At 46.0% G+C, this 16,836-nt stretch overlaps 7 non-coding genes across 7 annotated transcripts; all 7 read left to right on the top strand.

Annotated features, from left to right (window-relative positions):
- The first annotated feature begins 1,446 nt into the window (after positions 1 to 1,446).
- LOC130306801 (U2 spliceosomal RNA) lies at positions 1,447 to 1,637 on the top strand. Its single transcript, XR_008856095.1, has one exon. It is a non-coding gene; the product is annotated as a U2 spliceosomal RNA (small nuclear RNA).
- A 2,082-nt stretch (positions 1,638 to 3,719) lies between these two features.
- LOC130306800 (U2 spliceosomal RNA) lies at positions 3,720 to 3,910 on the top strand. The gene has a single exon (XR_008856094.1). It is a non-coding gene; the product is annotated as a U2 spliceosomal RNA (small nuclear RNA).
- A 2,077-nt stretch (positions 3,911 to 5,987) lies between these two features.
- LOC130306799 (U2 spliceosomal RNA) lies at positions 5,988 to 6,178 on the top strand. The gene has a single exon (XR_008856093.1). It is a non-coding gene; the product is annotated as a U2 spliceosomal RNA (small nuclear RNA).
- A 2,087-nt stretch (positions 6,179 to 8,265) lies between these two features.
- On the top strand, positions 8,266 to 8,456 carry LOC130306785 (U2 spliceosomal RNA). The gene has a single exon (XR_008856079.1). It is a non-coding gene; the product is annotated as a U2 spliceosomal RNA (small nuclear RNA).
- Positions 8,457 to 11,273: 2,817 nt separating this feature from the next.
- Positions 11,274 to 11,464, top strand: LOC130306798 (U2 spliceosomal RNA). The gene has a single exon (XR_008856092.1). It is a non-coding gene; the product is annotated as a U2 spliceosomal RNA (small nuclear RNA).
- Positions 11,465 to 13,554: 2,090 nt separating this feature from the next.
- LOC130306797 (U2 spliceosomal RNA) lies at positions 13,555 to 13,745 on the top strand. The gene has a single exon (XR_008856091.1). It is a non-coding gene; the product is annotated as a U2 spliceosomal RNA (small nuclear RNA).
- A 2,095-nt stretch (positions 13,746 to 15,840) lies between these two features.
- On the top strand, positions 15,841 to 16,031 carry LOC130306811 (U2 spliceosomal RNA). The gene has a single exon (XR_008856105.1). It is a non-coding gene; the product is annotated as a U2 spliceosomal RNA (small nuclear RNA).
- The last annotated feature ends 805 nt before the right edge of the window (positions 16,032 to 16,836 follow it).

The raw sequence follows: 16,836 nt of genomic DNA, 5'->3' as shown, positions 1-16,836 counted from the left end.
TAGGCTATGCTATTGTGCACCTACCTGATGCATCAGAAGGTGCGAGGCCCTTGCTAAATTCTGTGCACAGACTTTGAGATCTATACTTTAGACTGTATCTAAACCTGCTCCAACATGGACTGACATTCTGGCCTACTTTCAGCCGATGCGACTTGTCTGTCGCTGAACAGTCGCTTTTTATGTATTCAGCACCTATGTATAATGTTGTAAAAATGCTCTAGAAGCTAAAGTCACAGAAATGTCACACATATTTGGCCTGCAACTTTCTGTGCGACAAATTCAGACAGGAAAAATCAGTATAAATCCTTAGAAAATTATCCCCCAGTGTCTCCATCTGCTGGCGGTATTGAATAAGCATTGCTGCACTGATGGGGTATGCATTAGACGAAAAAAAAGAAGAAAAAGAAGAATAATACGCCCAGAAAAGAGGCGAAAAGGAGAAAAACGTAAAAAAACGTGAAAAAAAAGTAAGAGGAAGAGAAGGGAAAAAAAGGTGGAAATGGGTTTAAAAGTGATTTCGGCGGAGAAATATATATATATATATATATATATATATATATATATATATATATACGCGCACACACACACATATATATAAACGTATTCTCCGCTGAGATATTGCAGCCGCTGCTGTGTCCAGGCCCAGGAGCCTTAGCACTGTGCTGTGATGTCACTCAATACCACTGACATCACTAGGTGTAAACAACATCTCTCCTTTGCTGTGTATGTGACTATGGAGCTGTTTGGTGATGTCGTCTATTACGGCCTTCATAGAAGCAACAGGAGATTGTTGCATCCATCTAGAACCCTCAGAACTACAGTGCTATGATGTCACTCACTTCCACAGGCCTTGCAGAGTGTAAACAACAACAACCCAGCTTTGTTGTGTATGTAACCATAGGGATTTGTGATGTCACCTAGAACCTTCACAGCAGCGACAGCTTTATGAGGAGCATCAGCACTGCTCTGCCTGAGCAGAACCATCACCGCCATAGGTTGTCAAATAACCCGGATTTAACCCACACAGGTAAGTCCAATGGGGTGCAGGCATGTCCTCTATGCTTACAGCTTCCCGTGGGTGTTGGTTTGATACCGTTTGGGGACAGCCAAGGAGGCATCTGCAGGCAACAAAGGTAGGTGTGTGCTTGTGTGTGTGTTTCCTATGCAGATCCTAAGCCCAGTGTCACATGCAAGTAGGAGGAGTAAGAAGGGTTCCTGGCAAATCCGGGTTATGGATTGCATTTAAAAAGGCCCCGTGGGAGTGCAATGGGCCCCTGTCTTGCTGCTTAGCAATAATGGTATGGGTTTAGGTTCTGTTGTGTGTACTGGTGGTTGACTGCCCCTCAGCCCAGAGTGTGCATGGAAAATTGTCTGGCAGCCTCCCTGACAGCAAGCAGTGATAGTGCCCATGAAGGGGACCTTGTTGGGCCCGCCCCTTTCACGGTTATCGCTTCTCGGCCTTTTGGCTAAGATCAAGTGTAGTATCTGTTCTTATCAGTTTAATATCTGATACGTCCCCTATCTGGGGACCATATATTAAATGGATTTTTGAGAACGGGGGCCGATTTCGAAGCTTGCTTCCGTCGCCCTATGCATTGACCCGATATGGCAGTATCTTCGGGTACAGTGCACCACCCCCTTACAGGGTTAAAAAGAAAGATTCCTACTTTCATTGCTACCTGCTTGCTGGCTAGCCAGCTAGCCAGCCCTGTGGGCCTTGCTGCTGCAGCCAAAAAACAAAAGGTGGTGCTGCTGCTGCTGCTGCTTCTGCTGCTTCTGCTTGTGTCTGGCCGCTGTTGGAGCGTCCAGGCACAGGACTTCTGCTGCTGCTGACTAAATGGCCTCCTTAATTGGATCATTTGAGTAGCCAGCACACCTGTGCAGGTAGGGCATGACATGATAGGCAGCTGCCTTGATAGCGGGTGGGTGCTGAATGTTCCTAATTGACAAAATAAGATTAATGCTTATGAAGAAATATAAAATATCATCCCTTCCCCAATATCGCGCCACACCCCTACCCCTTAATTCCCTGGTTGAACTTGATGGACATATGTCTTTTTTCGACCGTACTAACTATGTAACTATGTAACATAACATGGGGGGGGGGTCTCCTGGCTGTTCACACAGGTGTGTCATTGCTGTACATTGACCATGCATTGCTTCTGTGGTATTGCAAAGGCAAAGACAAATGCTTCCAGCCATCCATTGCACTAATGGATTGGTCATCAGCTGGCTGTCTATGTCCCGCATCAATATAGACCAAAGTACAGAGGGTTAGGCTATGCTATTGTGCACCTACCTGATGCATCAGAAGGTGCGAGGCCCTTGCTAAATTCTGTGCACAGACTTTGAGATCTATACTTTAGACTGTATCTAAACCTGCTCCAACATGGACTGACATTCTGGCCTACTTTCAGCCGATGCGACTTGTCTGTCGCTGAACAGTCGCTTTTTATGTATTCAGCACCTATGTATAATGTTGTAAAAATGCTCTAGAAGCTAAAGTCGCAGAAATGTCACACATATTTGGCCTGCAACTTTCTGTGCGACAAATTCAGACAGGAAAAATCAGTATAAATCCTTAGAAAATTATCCCCCAGTGTCTCCATCTGCTGGCGGTATTGAATAAGCATTGCTGCACTGATGGGGTATGCATTAGACGAAAAAAAAGAAGAAAAAGAAGAATAATACGCCCAGAAAAGAGGCGAAAAGGAGAAAAACGTAAAAAAACGTGAAAAAAAAGTAAGAGGAAGAGAAGGGAAAAAAAGGTGGAAATGGGTTTAAAAGTGATTTCGGCGGAGAAATATATATATATATATATATATATATATATATATATATATATACGCGCACACACACACATATATATAAACGTATTCTCCGTTGAGATATTGCAGCCGCTGCTGTGTCCAGGCCCAGGAGCCTTAGCACTGTGCTGTGATGTCACTCAATACCACTGACATCACTAGGTGTAAACAACATCTCTCCTTTGCTGTGTATGTGACTATGGAGCTGTTTGGTGATGTCGTCTATTATGGCCTTCATAGAAGCAACAGGAGATTGTTGCATCCATCTAGAACCCTCAGAACTACAGTGCTATGATGTCACTCACTTCCACAGGCCTTGCAGAGTGTAAACAACAACAACCCAGCTTTGTTGTGTATGTAACCATAGGGATTTGTGATGTCACCTAGAACCTTCACAGCAGCGACAGCTTTATGAGGAGCATCAGCACTGCTCTGCCTGAGCAGAACCATCACCGCCATAGGTTGTCAAATAACCCGGATTTAACCCACACAGGTAAGTCCAATGGGGTGCAGGCATGTCCTCTATGCTTACAGCTTCCCGTGGGTGTTGGTTTGATACCGTTTGGGGACAGCCAAGGAGGCATCTGCAGGCAACAAAGGTAGGTGTGTGCTTGTGTGTGTGTTTCCTATGCAGATCCTAAGCCCAGTGTCACATGCAAGTAGGAGGAGTAAGAAGGGTTCCTGGCAAATCCGGGTTATGGATTGCATTTAAAAAGGCCCCGTGGGAGTGCAATGGGCCCCTGTCTTGCTGCTTAGCAATAATGGTATGGGTTTAGGTTCTGCTGTGTGTACTGGTGGTTGACTGCCCCCCAGCCCAGAGTGTGCATGGAAAATTGTCTGGCAGCCTCCCTGACAGCAAGCAGTGATAGTGCCCATGAAGGGGACCTTGTTGGGCCCGCCCCTTTCACGGTTATCGCTTCTCGGCCTTTTGGCTAAGATCAAGTGTAGTATCTGTTCTTATCAGTTTAATATCTGATACGTCCCCTATCTGGGGACCATATATTAAATGGATTTTTGAGAACGGGGGCCGATTTCGAAGCTTGCTTCCGTCGCCCTATGCATTGACCCGATATGGCAGTATCTTCGGGTACAGTGCACCACCCCCTTACAGGGTTAAAAAGAAAGATTCCTACTTTCATTGCTACCTGCTTGCTGGCTAGCCAGCCCTGTGGGCCTTGCTGCTGCAGCCAAAAAACAAAAGGTGGTGCTGCTGCTGCTGCTGCTTCTGCTGCTTCTGCTTGTGTCTGGCCGCTGTTGGAGCGTCCAGGCACAGGACTTCTGCTGCTGCTGACTAAATGGCCTCCTTAATTGGATCATTTGAGTAGCCAGCACACCTGTGCAGGTAGGGCATGACATGATAGGCAGCTGCCTTGATAGCGGGTGGGTGCTGAATGTTCCTAATTGACAAAATAAGATTAATGCTTATGAAGAAATATAAAATCTCATCCCTTCCCCAATATCGCGCCACACCCCTACCCCTTAATTCCCTGGTTGAACTTGATGGACATATGTCTTTTTTCGACCGTACTAACTATGTAACTATGTAACATAACATGGGGGGGGGGGTCTCCTGGCTGTTCACACAGGTGTGTCATTGCTGTACATTGACCATGCATTGCTTCTGTGGTATTGCAAAGGCAAAGACAAATGCTTCCAGCCATCCATTGCACTAATGGATTGGTCATCAGCTGGCTGTCTATGTCCCGCATCAATATAGACCAAAGTACAGAGGGTTAGGCTATGCTATTGTGCACCTACCTGATGCATCAGAAGGTGCGAGGCCCTTGCTAAATTCTGTGCACAGACTTTGAGATCTATACTTTAGACTGTATCTAAACCTGCTCCAACATGGACTGACATTCTGGCCTACTTTCAGCCGATGCGACTTGTCTGTCGCTGAACAGTCGCTTTTTATGTATTCAGCACCTATGTATAATGTTGTAAAAATGCTCTAGAAGCTAAAGTCGCAGAAATGTCACACATATTTGGCCTGCAACTTTCTGTGCGACAAATTCAGACAGGAAAAATCAGTATAAATCCTTAGAAAATTATCCCCCAGTGTCTCCATCTGCTGGCGGTATTGAATAAGCATTGCTGCACTGATGGGGTATGCATTAGACGAAAAAAAAGAAGAAAAAGAAGAATAATACGCCCAGAAAAGAGGCGAAAAGGAGAAAAACGTAAAAAAACGTGAAAAAAAAGTAAGAGGAAGAGAAGGGAAAAAAAGGTGGAAATGGGTTTAAAAGTGATTTCGGCGGAGAAATATATATATATATATATATATATATATATATATATATATATATATGCGCACACACACACATAGATATAAACGTATTCTCCGTTGAGATATTGCAGCCGCTGCTGTGTCCAGGCCCAGGAGCCTTAGCACTGTGCTGTGATGTCACTCAATACCACTGACATCACTAGGTGTAAACAACATCTCTCCTTTGCTGTGTATGTGACTATGGAGCTGTTTGGTGATGTCGTCTATTATGGCCTTCATAGAAGCAACAGGAGATTGTTGCATCCATCTAGAACCCTCAGAACTACAGTGCTATGATGTCACTCACTTCCACAGGCCTTGCAGAGTGTAAACAACAACAACCCAGCTTTGTTGTGTATGTAACCATAGGGATTTGTGATGTCACCTAGAACCTTCACAGCAGCGACAGCTTTATGAGGAGCATCAGCACTGCTCTGCCTGAGCAGAACCATCACCGCCATAGGTTGTCAAATAACCCGGATTTAACCCACACAGGTAAGTCCAATGGGGTGCAGGCATGTCCTCTATGCTTACAGCTTCCCGTGGGTGTTGGTTTGATACCGTTTGGGGACAGCCAAGGAGGCATCTGCAGGCAACAAAGGTAGGTGTGTGCTTGTGTGTGTGTTTCCTATGCAGATCCTAAGCCCAGTGTCACATGCAAGTAGGAGGAGTAAGAAGGGTTCCTGGCAAATCCGGGTTATGGATTGCATTTAAAAAGGCCCCGTGGGAGTGCAATGGGCCCCTGTCTTGCTGCTTAGCAATAATGGTATGGGTTTAGGTTCTGCTGTGTGTACTGGTGGTTGACTGCCCCCCAGCCCAGAGTGTGCATGGAAAATTGTCTGGCAGCCTCCCTGACAGCAAGCAGTGATAGTGCCCATGAAGGGGACCTTGTTGGGCCCGCCCCTTTCACGGTTATCGCTTCTCGGCCTTTTGGCTAAGATCAAGTGTAGTATCTGTTCTTATCAGTTTAATATCTGATACGTCCCCTATCTGGGGACCATATATTAAATGGATTTTTGAGAACGGGGGCCGATTTCGAAGCTTGCTTCCGTCGCCCTATGCATTGACCCGATATGGCAGTATCTTCGGGTACAGTGCACCACCCCCTTACAGGGTTAAAAAGAAAGATTCCTACTTTCATTGCTACCTGCTTGCTGGCTAGCCAGCTAGCCAGCCCTGTGGGCCTTGCTGCTGCAGCCAAAAAACAAAAGGTGGTGCTGCTGCTGCTGCTGCTTCTGCTGCTTCTGCTTGTGTCTGGCCGCTGTTGGAGCGTCCAGGCACAGGACTTCTGCTGCTGCTGACTAAATGGCCTCCTTAATTGGATCATTTGAGTAGCCAGCACACCTGTGCAGGTAGGGCATGACATGATAGGCAGCTGCCTTGATAGCGGGTGGGTGCTGAATGTTCCTAATTGACAAAATAAGATTAATGCTTATGAAGAAATATAAAATCTCATCCCTTCCCCAATATCGCGCCACACCCCTACCCCTTAATTCCCTGGTTGAACTTGATGGACATATGTCTTTTTTCGACCGTACTAACTATGTAACTATGTAACATAACATGGGGGGGGGGGTCTCCTGGCTGTTCACACAGGTGTGTCATTGCTGTACATTGACCATGCATTGCTTCTGTGGTATTGCAAAGGCAAAGACAAATGCTTCCAGCCATCCATTGCACTAATGGATTGGTCATCAGCTGGCTGTCTATGTCCCGCATCAATATAGACCAAAGTACAGAGGGTTAGGCTATGCTATTGTGCACCTACCTGATGCATCAGAAGGTGCGAGGCCCTTGCTAAATTCTGTGCACAGACTTTGAGATCTATACTTTAGACTGTATCTAAACCTGCTCCAACATGGACTGACATTCTGGCCTACTTTCAGCCGATGCGACTTGTCTGTCGCTGAACAGTCGCTTTTTATGTATTCAGCACCTATGTATAATGTTGTAAAAATGCTCTAGAAGCTAAAGTCGCAGAAATGTCACACATATTTGGCCTGCAACTTTCTGTGCGACAAATTCAGACAGGAAAAATCAGTATAAATCCTTAGAAAATTATCCCCCAGTGTCTCCATCTGCTGGCGGTATTGAATAAGCATTGCTGCACTGATGGGGTATGCATTAGACGAAAAAAAAGAAGAAAAAGAAGAATAATACGCCCAGAAAAGAGGCGAAAAGGAGAAAAACGTAAAAAAACGTGAAAAAAAAGTAAGAGGAAGAGAAGGGAAAAAAAGGTGGAAATGGGTTTAAAAGTGATTTCGGCGGAGAAATATATATATATATATATATATATATATATATATATATATATATATACGCGCACACACACACATATATATAAACGTATTCTCCGTTGAGATATTGCAGCCGCTGCTGTGTCCAGGCCCAGGAGCCTTAGCACTGTGCTGTGATGTCACTCAATACCACTGACATCACTAGGTGTAAACAACATCTCTCCTTTGCTGTGTATGTGACTATGGAGCTGTTTGGTGATGTCGTCTATTATGGCCTTCATAGAAGCAACAGGAGATTGTTGCATCCATCTAGAACCCTCAGAACTACAGTGCTATGATGTCACTCACTTCCACAGGCCTTGCAGAGTGTAAACAACAACAACCCAGCTTTGTTGTGTATGTAACCATAGGGATTTGTGATGTCACCTAGAACCTTCACAGCAGCGACAGCTTTATGAGGAGCATCAGCACTGCTCTGCCTGAGCAGAACCATCACCGCCATAGGTTGTCAAATAACCCGGATTTAACCCACACAGGTAAGTCCAATGGGGTGCAGGCATGTCCTCTATGCTTACAGCTTCCCGTGGGTGTTGGTTTGATACCGTTTGGGGACAGCCAAGGAGGCATCTGCAGGCAACAAAGGTAGGTGTGTGCTTGTGTGTGTGTTTCCTATGCAGATCCTAAGCCCAGTGTCACATGCAAGTAGGAGGAGTAAGAAGGGTTCCTGGCAAATCCGGGTTATGGATTGCATTTAAAAAGGCCCCGTGGGAGTGCAATGGGCCCCTGTCTTGCTGCTTAGCAATAATGGTATGGGTTTAGGTTCTGCTGTGTGTACTGGTGGTTGACTGCCCCCCAGCCCAGAGTGTGCATGGAAAATTGTCTGGCAGCCTCCCTGACAGCAAGCAGTGATAGTGCCCATGAAGGGGACCTTGTTGGGCCCGCCCCTTTCACGGTTATCGCTTCTCGGCCTTTTGGCTAAGATCAAGTGTAGTATCTGTTCTTATCAGTTTAATATCTGATACGTCCCCTATCTGGGGACCATATATTAAATGGATTTTTGAGAACGGGGGCCGATTTTGAAGCTTGCTTCCGTCGCCCTATGCATTGACCCGATATGGCAGTATCTTCGGGTACAGTGCACCACCCCCTTACAGGGTTAAAAAGAAAGATTCCTACTTTCATTGCTACCTGCTTGCTGGCTAGCCAGCTAGCCAGCCCTGTGGGCCTTGCTGCTGCAGCCAAAAAACAAAAGGTGGTGCTGCTGCTGCTGCTGCTGCTTCTGCTGCTTCTGCTTGTGTCTGGCCGCTGTTGGAGCGTCCAGGCACAGGACTTCTGCTGCTGCTGACTAAATGGCCTCCTTAATTGGATCATTTGAGTAGCCAGCACACCTGTGCAGGTAGGGCATGACATGATAGGCAGCTGCCTTGATAGCGGGTGGGTGCTGAATGTTCCTAATTGACAAAATAAGATTAATGCTTATGAAGAAATATAAAATCTCATCCCTTCCCCAATATCGCGCCACACCCCTACCCCTTAATTCCCTGGTTGAACTTGATGGACATATGTCTTTTTTCGACCGTACTAACTATGTAACTATGTAACATAACATGGGGGGGGGGGGTCTCCTGGCTGTTCACACAGGTGTGTCATTGCTGTACATTGACCATGCATTGCTTCTGTGGTATTGCAAAGGCAAAGACAAATGCTTCCAGCCATCCATTGCACTAATGGATTGGTCATCAGCTGGCTGTCTATGTCCCGCATCAATATAGACCAAAGTACAGAGGGTTAGGCTATGCTATTGTGCACCTACCTGATGCATCAGAAGGTGCGAGGCCCTTGCTAAATTCTGTGCACAGACTTTGAGATCTATACTTTAGACTGTATCTAAACCTGCTCCAACATGGACTGACATTCTGGCCTACTTTCAGCCGATGCGACTTGTCTGTCGCTGAACAGTCGCTTTTTATGTATTCAGCACCTATGTATAATGTTGTAAAAATGCTCTAGAAGCTAAAGTCGCAGAAATGTCACACATATTTGGCCTGCAACTTTCTGTGCGACAAATTCAGACAGGAAAAATCAGTATAAATCCTTAGAAAATTATCCCCCAGTGTCTCCATCTGCTGGCGGTATTGAATAAGCATTGCTGCACTGATGGGGTATGCATTAGACGAAAAAAAAGAAGAAAAAGAAGAATAATACGCCCAGAAAAGAGGCGAAAAGGAGAAAAACGTAAAAAAACGTGAAAAAAAAGTAAGAGGAAGAGAAGGGAAAAAAAGGTGGAAATGGGTTTAAAAGTGATTTCGGCGGAGAAATATATATATATATATAGATGCTTACATGCTTACTGAACTGTTCACACAGAGGCATATTCACAGTGTAGGGTCCGTCCCAGGAGGCTACCTTATCGCGGTGGGACGGTCCAAGCTATTTGACCGCCGGCGGAGACAAATTTGCGAGCTAAGTGCCTCACTATCTCATAGTTTCACATTTGCATCTATTACACCATAGCTGTATAGCTCTCCATGTTTTAACTACATATTCATGTTGCACCTATATCCTTGTGCTGGCAGTGTGCTGCTGCATTCTTCTGTTGCTGTATATCTAGCCTAGTAGCGTGCACCTGTAGGCCAGGTCCATATAATAGTTTGGTATCAACTAAAGTGCTGGCTGACTTATTCTTTGTCTGTATTGCACATACGGGGGAGTGGCTACCTCCATGTTGGCCTTGCACCCCACCCACCTCTATCAGGTGTGTATATAAGGTGGCTTGGATGTTCCAGATCCTGCCATGCTTACTGAACTGTTCACACAGAGGCATATTCACAGTGTAGGGTCCGTCCCAGGAGGCTACCTTATCGCGGTGGGACGGTCCAAGCTATTTGACCGCCGGCGGAGACAAATTTGCGAGCTAAGTGCCTCACTATCTCATAGTTTCACATTTGCATCTATTACACCATAGCTGTATAGCTCTCCATGTTTTAACTACATATTCATGTTGCACCTATATCCTTGTGCTGGCAGTGTGCTGCTGCATTCTTCTGTTGCTATATATATATATATATATATATATATATATATATATATACGCGCACACAAACACATATATATAAACGTATTCTCCGTTGAGATATTGCAGCCGCTGCTGTGTCCAGGCCCAGGAGCCTTAGCACTGTGCTGTGATGTCACTCAATACCACTGACATCACTAGGTGTAAACAACATCTCTCCTTTGCTGTGTATGTGACTATGGAGCTGTTTGGTGATGTCGTCTATTATGGCCTTCATAGAAGCAACAGGAGATTGTTGCATCCATCTAGAACCCTCAGAACTACAGTGCTATGATGTCACTCACTTCCACAGGCCTTGCAGAGTGTAAACAACAACAACCCAGCTTTGTTGTGTATGTAACCATAGGGATTGTGATGTCACCTAGAACCTTCACAGCAGCGACAGCTTTATGAGGAGCATCAGCACTGCTCTGCCTGAGCAGAACCATCACCGCCATAGGTTGTCAAATAACCCGGATTTAACCCACACAGGTAAGTCCAATGGGGTGCAGGCATGTCCTCTATGCTTACAGCTTCCCGTGGGTGTTGGTTTGATACCGTTTGGGGACAGCCAAGGAGGCATCTGCAGGCAACAAAGGTAGGTGTGTGCTTGTGTGTGTGTTTCCTATGCAGATCCTAAGCCCAGTGTCACATGCAAGTAGGAGGAGTAAGAAGGGTTCCTGGCAAATCCGGGTTATGGATTGCATTTAAAAAGGCCCCGTGGGAGTGCAATGGGCCCCTGTCTTGCTGCTTAGCAATAATGGTATGGGTTTAGGTTCTGCTGTGTGTACTGGTGGTTGACTGCCCCCCAGCCCAGAGTGTGCATGGAAAATTGTCTGGCAGCCTCCCTGACAGCAAGCAGTGATAGTGCCCATGAAGGGGACCTTGTTGGGCCCGCCCCTTTCACGGTTATCGCTTCTCGGCCTTTTGGCTAAGATCAAGTGTAGTATCTGTTCTTATCAGTTTAATATCTGATACGTCCCCTATCTGGGGACCATATATTAAATGGATTTTTGAGAACGGGGGCCGATTTCGAAGCTTGCTTCCGTCGCCCTATGCATTGACCCGATATGGCAGTATCTTCGGGTACAGTGCACCACCCCCTTACAGGGTTAAAAAGAAAGATTCCTACTTTCATTGCTACCTGCTTGCTGGCTAGCCAGCTAGCCAGCCCTGTGGGCCTTGCTGCTGCTGCTGCTGCTGCAGCCAAAAAACAAAAGGTGGTGCTGCTGCTGCTTCTGCTGCTTCTGATTGTGTCTGGCCGCTGTTGGAGCGTCCAGGCACAGGACTTCTGCTGCTGCTGACTAAATGGCCTCCTTAATTGGATCATTTGAGTAGCCAGCACACCTGTGCAGGTAGGGCATGACATGATAGGCAGCTGCCTTGATAGCGGGTGGGTGCTGAATGTTCCTAATTGACAAAATAAGATTAATGCTTATGAAGAAATATAAAATCTCATCCCTTCCCCAATATCGCGCCACACCCCTACCCCTTAATTCCCTGGTTGAACTTGATGGACATATGTCTTTTTTCGACCGTACTAACTATGTAACTATGTAACATAACATGGGGGGGTCTCCTGGCTGTTCACACAGGTGTGTCATTGCTGTACATTGACCATGCATTGCTTCTGTGGTATTGCAAAGGCAAAGACAAATGCTTCCAGCCATCCATTGCACTAATGGATTGGTCATCAGCTGGCTGTCTATGTCCCGCATCAATATAGACCAAAGTACAGAGGGTTAGGCTATGCTATAGTGCACCTACCTGATGCATCAGAAGGTGCGAGGCCCTTGCTAAATTCTGTGCACAGACTTTGAGATCTATGCTTTAGACTGTATCTAAACCTGCTCCAACATGGACTGACATTCTGGCCTACTTTCAGCCGATGCGACTTGTCTGTCGCTGAACAGTCGCTTTTTATGTATTCAGCACCTATGTATAATGTTGTAAAAATGATCTAGAAGCTAAAGTCGCAGAAATGTCACACATATTTGGCCTGCAACTTTCTGTGCGACAAATTCAGACAGGAAAAATCAGTATAAATCCTTAGAAAATTATCCCCCAGTGTCTCCATCTGCTGGCGGTATTGAATAAGCATTGCTGCACTGATGGGGTATGCATCAGACGAAAAAAAAGAAGAAAAAGAAGAATAATACGCCCAGAAAAGAGGCGAAAAGGAGAAAAACGTAAAAAAACGTGAAAAAAAAGTAAGAGGAAGAGAAGGGAAAAAAAGGTGGAAATGGGTTTAAAAGTGATTTCGGCGGAGAAATATATATATATATATATATATATATATATATATATATATATATATATACGCGCACACACACACATATATATAAACGTATTCTCCGTTGAGATATTGCAGCCGCTGCTGTGTCCAGGCCCAGGAGCCTTAGCACTGTGCTGTGATGTCACTCAATACCACTGACATCACTAGGTGTAAACAACATCTCTCCTTTGCTGTGTATGTGACTATGGAGCTGTTTGGTGATGTCGTCTATTATGGCCTTCATAGAAGCAACAGGAGATTGTTGCATCCATCTAGAACCCTCAGAACTACAGTGCTATGATGTCACTCACTTCCACAGGCCTTGCAGAGTGTAAACAACAACAACCCAGCTTTGTTGTGTATGTAACCATAGGGATTGTGATGTCACCTAGAACCTTCACAGCAGCGACAGCTTTATGAGGAGCATCAGCACTGCTCTGCCTGAGCAGAACCATCACCGCCATAGGTTGTCAAATAACCCGGATTTAACCCACACAGGTAAGTCCAATGGGGTGCAGGCATGTCCTCTATGCTTACAGCTTCCCGTGGGTGTTGGTTTGATACCGTTTGGGGACAGCCAAGGAGGCATCTGCAGGCAACAAAGGTAGGTGTGTGCTTGTGTGTGTGTTTCCTATGCAGATCCTAAGCCCAGTGTCACATGCAAGTAGGAGGAGTAAGAAGGGTTCCTGGCAAATCCGGGTTATGGATTGCATTTAAAAAGGCCCCGTGGGAGTGCAATGGGCCCCTGTCTTGCTGCTTAGCAATAATGGTATGGGTTTAGGTTCTGCTGTGTGTACTGGTGGTTGACTGCCCCCCAGCCCAGAGTGTGCATGGAAAATTGTCTGGCAGCCTCCCTGACAGCAAGCAGTGATAGTGCCCATGAAGGGGACCTTGTTGGGCCCGCCCCTTTGACGGTTATCGCTTCTCGGCCTTTTGGCTAAGATCAAGTGTAGTATCTGTTCTTATCAGTTTAATATCTGATACGTCCCCTATCTGGGGACCATATATTAAATGGATTTTTGAGAACGGGGGCCGATTTCGAAGCTTGCTTCCGTCGCCCTATGCATTGACCCGATATGGCAGTATCTTCGGGTACAGTGCACCACCCCCTTACAGGATTAAAAAGAAAGATTCCTACTTTCATTGCTACCTGCTTGCTGGCTAGCCAGCTAGCCAGCCCTGTGGGCCTTGCTGCTGCTGCTGCTGCAGCCAAAAAACAAAAGGTGGTGCTGCTGCTGCTTCTGCTGCTTCTGCTTGTGTCTGGCCGCTGTTGGAGCGTCCAGGCACAGGACTTCTGCTGCTGCTGACTAAATGGCCTCCTTAATTGGATCATTTGAGTAGCCAGCACACCTGTGCAGGTAGGGCATGACATGATAGGCAGCTGCCTTGATAGCGGGTGGGTGCTGAATGTTCCTAATTGACAAAATAAGATTAATGCTTATGAAGAAATATAAAATCTCATCCCTTCCCCAATATCGCGCCACACCCCTACCCCTTAATTCCCTGGTTGAACTTGATGGACATATGTCTTTTTTCGACCGTACTAACTATGTAACTATGTAACATAACATGGGGGGGGGGGGGGGTCTCCTGGCTGTTCACACAGGTGTGTCATTGCTGTACATTGACCATGCATTGCTTCTGTGGTATTGCAAAGGCAAAGACAAATGCTTCCAGCCATCCATTGCACTAATGGATTGGTCATCAGCTGGCTGTCTATGTCCCGCATCAATATAGACCAAAGTACAGAGGGTTAGGCTATGCTATAGTGCACCTACCTGATGCATCAGAAGGTGCGAGGCCCTTGCTAAATTCTGTGCACAGACTTTGAGATCTATGCTTTAGACTGTATCTAAACCTGCTCCAACATGGACTGACATTCTGGCCTACTTTCAGCCGATGCGACTTGTCTGTCGCTGAACAGTCGCTTTTTATGTATTCAGCACCTATGTATAATGTTGTAAAAATGCTCTAGAAGCTAAAGTCGCAGAAATGTCACACATATTTGGCCTGCAACTTTCTGTGCGACAAATTCAGACAGGAAAAATCAGTATAAATCCTTAGAAAATTATCCCCCAGTGTCTCCATCTGCTGGCGGTATTGAATAAGCATTGCTGCACTGATGGGGTATGCATTAGACGAAAAAAAAGAAGAAAAAGAAGAATAATACGCCCAGAAAAGAGGCGAAAAGGAGAAAAACGTAAAAAAACGTGAAAAAAAAGTAAGAGGAAGAGAAGGGAAAAAAAGGTGGAAATGGGTTTAAAAGTGATTTCGGCGGAGAAATATATATATATATATATATATATATATATATATATATATATATATATACGCGCACACACACACATATATATAAACGTATTCTCCGTTGAGATATTGCAGCCGCTGCTGTGTCCAGGCCCAGGAGCCTTAGCACTGTGCTGTGATGTCACTCAATACCACTGACATCACTAGGTGTAAACAACATCTCTCCTTTGCTGTGTATGTGACTATGGAGCTGTTTGGTGATGTCGTCTATTATGGCCTTCATAGAAGCAACAGGAGATTGTTGCATCCATCTAGAACCCTCAGAACTACAGTGCTATGATGTCACTCACTTCCACAGGCCTTGCAGAGTGTAAACAACAACAACCCAGCTTTGTTGTGTATGTAACCATAGGGATTGTGATGTCACCTAGAACCTTCACAGCAGCGACAGCTTTATGAGGAGCATCAGCACTGCTCTGCCTGAGCAGAACCATCACCGCCATAGGTTGTCAAATAACCCGGATTTAACCCACACAGGTAAGTCCAATGGGGTGCAGGCATGTCCTCTATGCTTACAGCTTCCCGTGGGTGTTGGTTTGATACCGTTTGGGGACAGCCAAGGAGGCATCTGCAGGCAACAAAGGTAGGTGTGTGCTTGTGTGTGTGTTTCCTATGCAGATCCTAAGCCCAGTGTCACATGCAAGTAGGAGGAGTAAGAAGGGTTCCTGGCAAATCCGGGTTATGGATTGCATTTAAAAAGGCCCCGTGGGAGTGCAATGGGCCCCTGTCTTGCTGCTTAGCAATAATGGTATGGGTTTAGGTTCTGCTGTGTGTACTGGTGGTTGACTGCCCCCCAGCCCAGAGTGTGCATGGAAAATTGTCTGGCAGCCTCCCTGACAGCAAGCAGTGATAGTGCCCATGAAGGGGACCTTGTTGGGCCCGCCCCTTTCACGGTTATCGCTTCTCGGCCTTTTGGCTAAGATCAAGTGTAGTATCTGTTCTTATCAGTTTAATATCTGATACGTCCCCTATCTGGGGACCATATATTAAATGGATTTTTGAGAACGGGGGCCGATTTCGAAGCTTGCTTCCGTCGCCCTATGCATTGACCCGATATGACAGTATCTTCGGGTACAGTGCACCACCCCCTTACAGGGTTAAAAAGAAAGATTCCTACTTTCATTGCTACCTGCTTGCTGGCTAGCCAGCTAGCCAGCCCTGTGGGCCTTGCTGCTGCTGCAGCCAAAAAACAAAAGGTGGTGCTGCTGCTGCTTCTGCTGCTTCTGCTTGTGTCTGGCCGCTGTTGGAGCGTCCAGGCACAGGACTTCTGCTGCTGCTGACTAAATGGCCTCCTTAATTGGATCATTTGAGTAGCCAGCACACCTGTGCAGGTAGGGCATGACATGATAGGCAGCTGCCTTGATAGCGGGTGGGTGCTGAATGTTCCTAATTGACAAAATAAGATTAATGCTTATGAAGAAATATAAAATCTCATCCCTTCCCCAATATCGCGCCACACCCCTACCCCTTAATTCCCTGGTTGAACTTGATGGACATATGTCTTTTTTCGACCGTACTAACTATGTAACTATGTAACATAACATGGGGGGGTCTCCTGGCTGTTCACACAGGTGTGTCATTGCTGTACATTGACCATGCATTGCTTCTGTGGTATTGCAAAGGCAAAGACAAATGCTTCCAGCCATCCATTGCACTAATGGATTGGTCATCAGCTGGCTGTCTATGTCCCGCATCAATATAGACCAAAGTACAGAGGGTTAGGCTATGCTATAGTGCACCTACCTGATGCATCAGAAGGTGCGAGGCCCTTGCTAAATTCTGCGCACAGACTTTGAGATCTATGCTTTAGACTGTATCTAAACCTGCTCCAACATGGACTGACATTCTGGCCTACTTTCAGCCGATGCGACTTGTCTGTCGCTGAACAGTCG

The sequence above is a fragment of the Hyla sarda genome, unplaced genomic scaffold (genome assembly GCF_029499605.1).
Source record: "Hyla sarda isolate aHylSar1 unplaced genomic scaffold, aHylSar1.hap1 scaffold_1405, whole genome shotgun sequence".
Classification (NCBI taxonomy): domain Eukaryota; kingdom Metazoa; phylum Chordata; class Amphibia; order Anura; family Hylidae; genus Hyla; species Hyla sarda.
The sequence above is the reverse complement of the archived record's forward strand: the minus strand, read 5'-3'. Positions and strand labels throughout refer to the sequence as shown.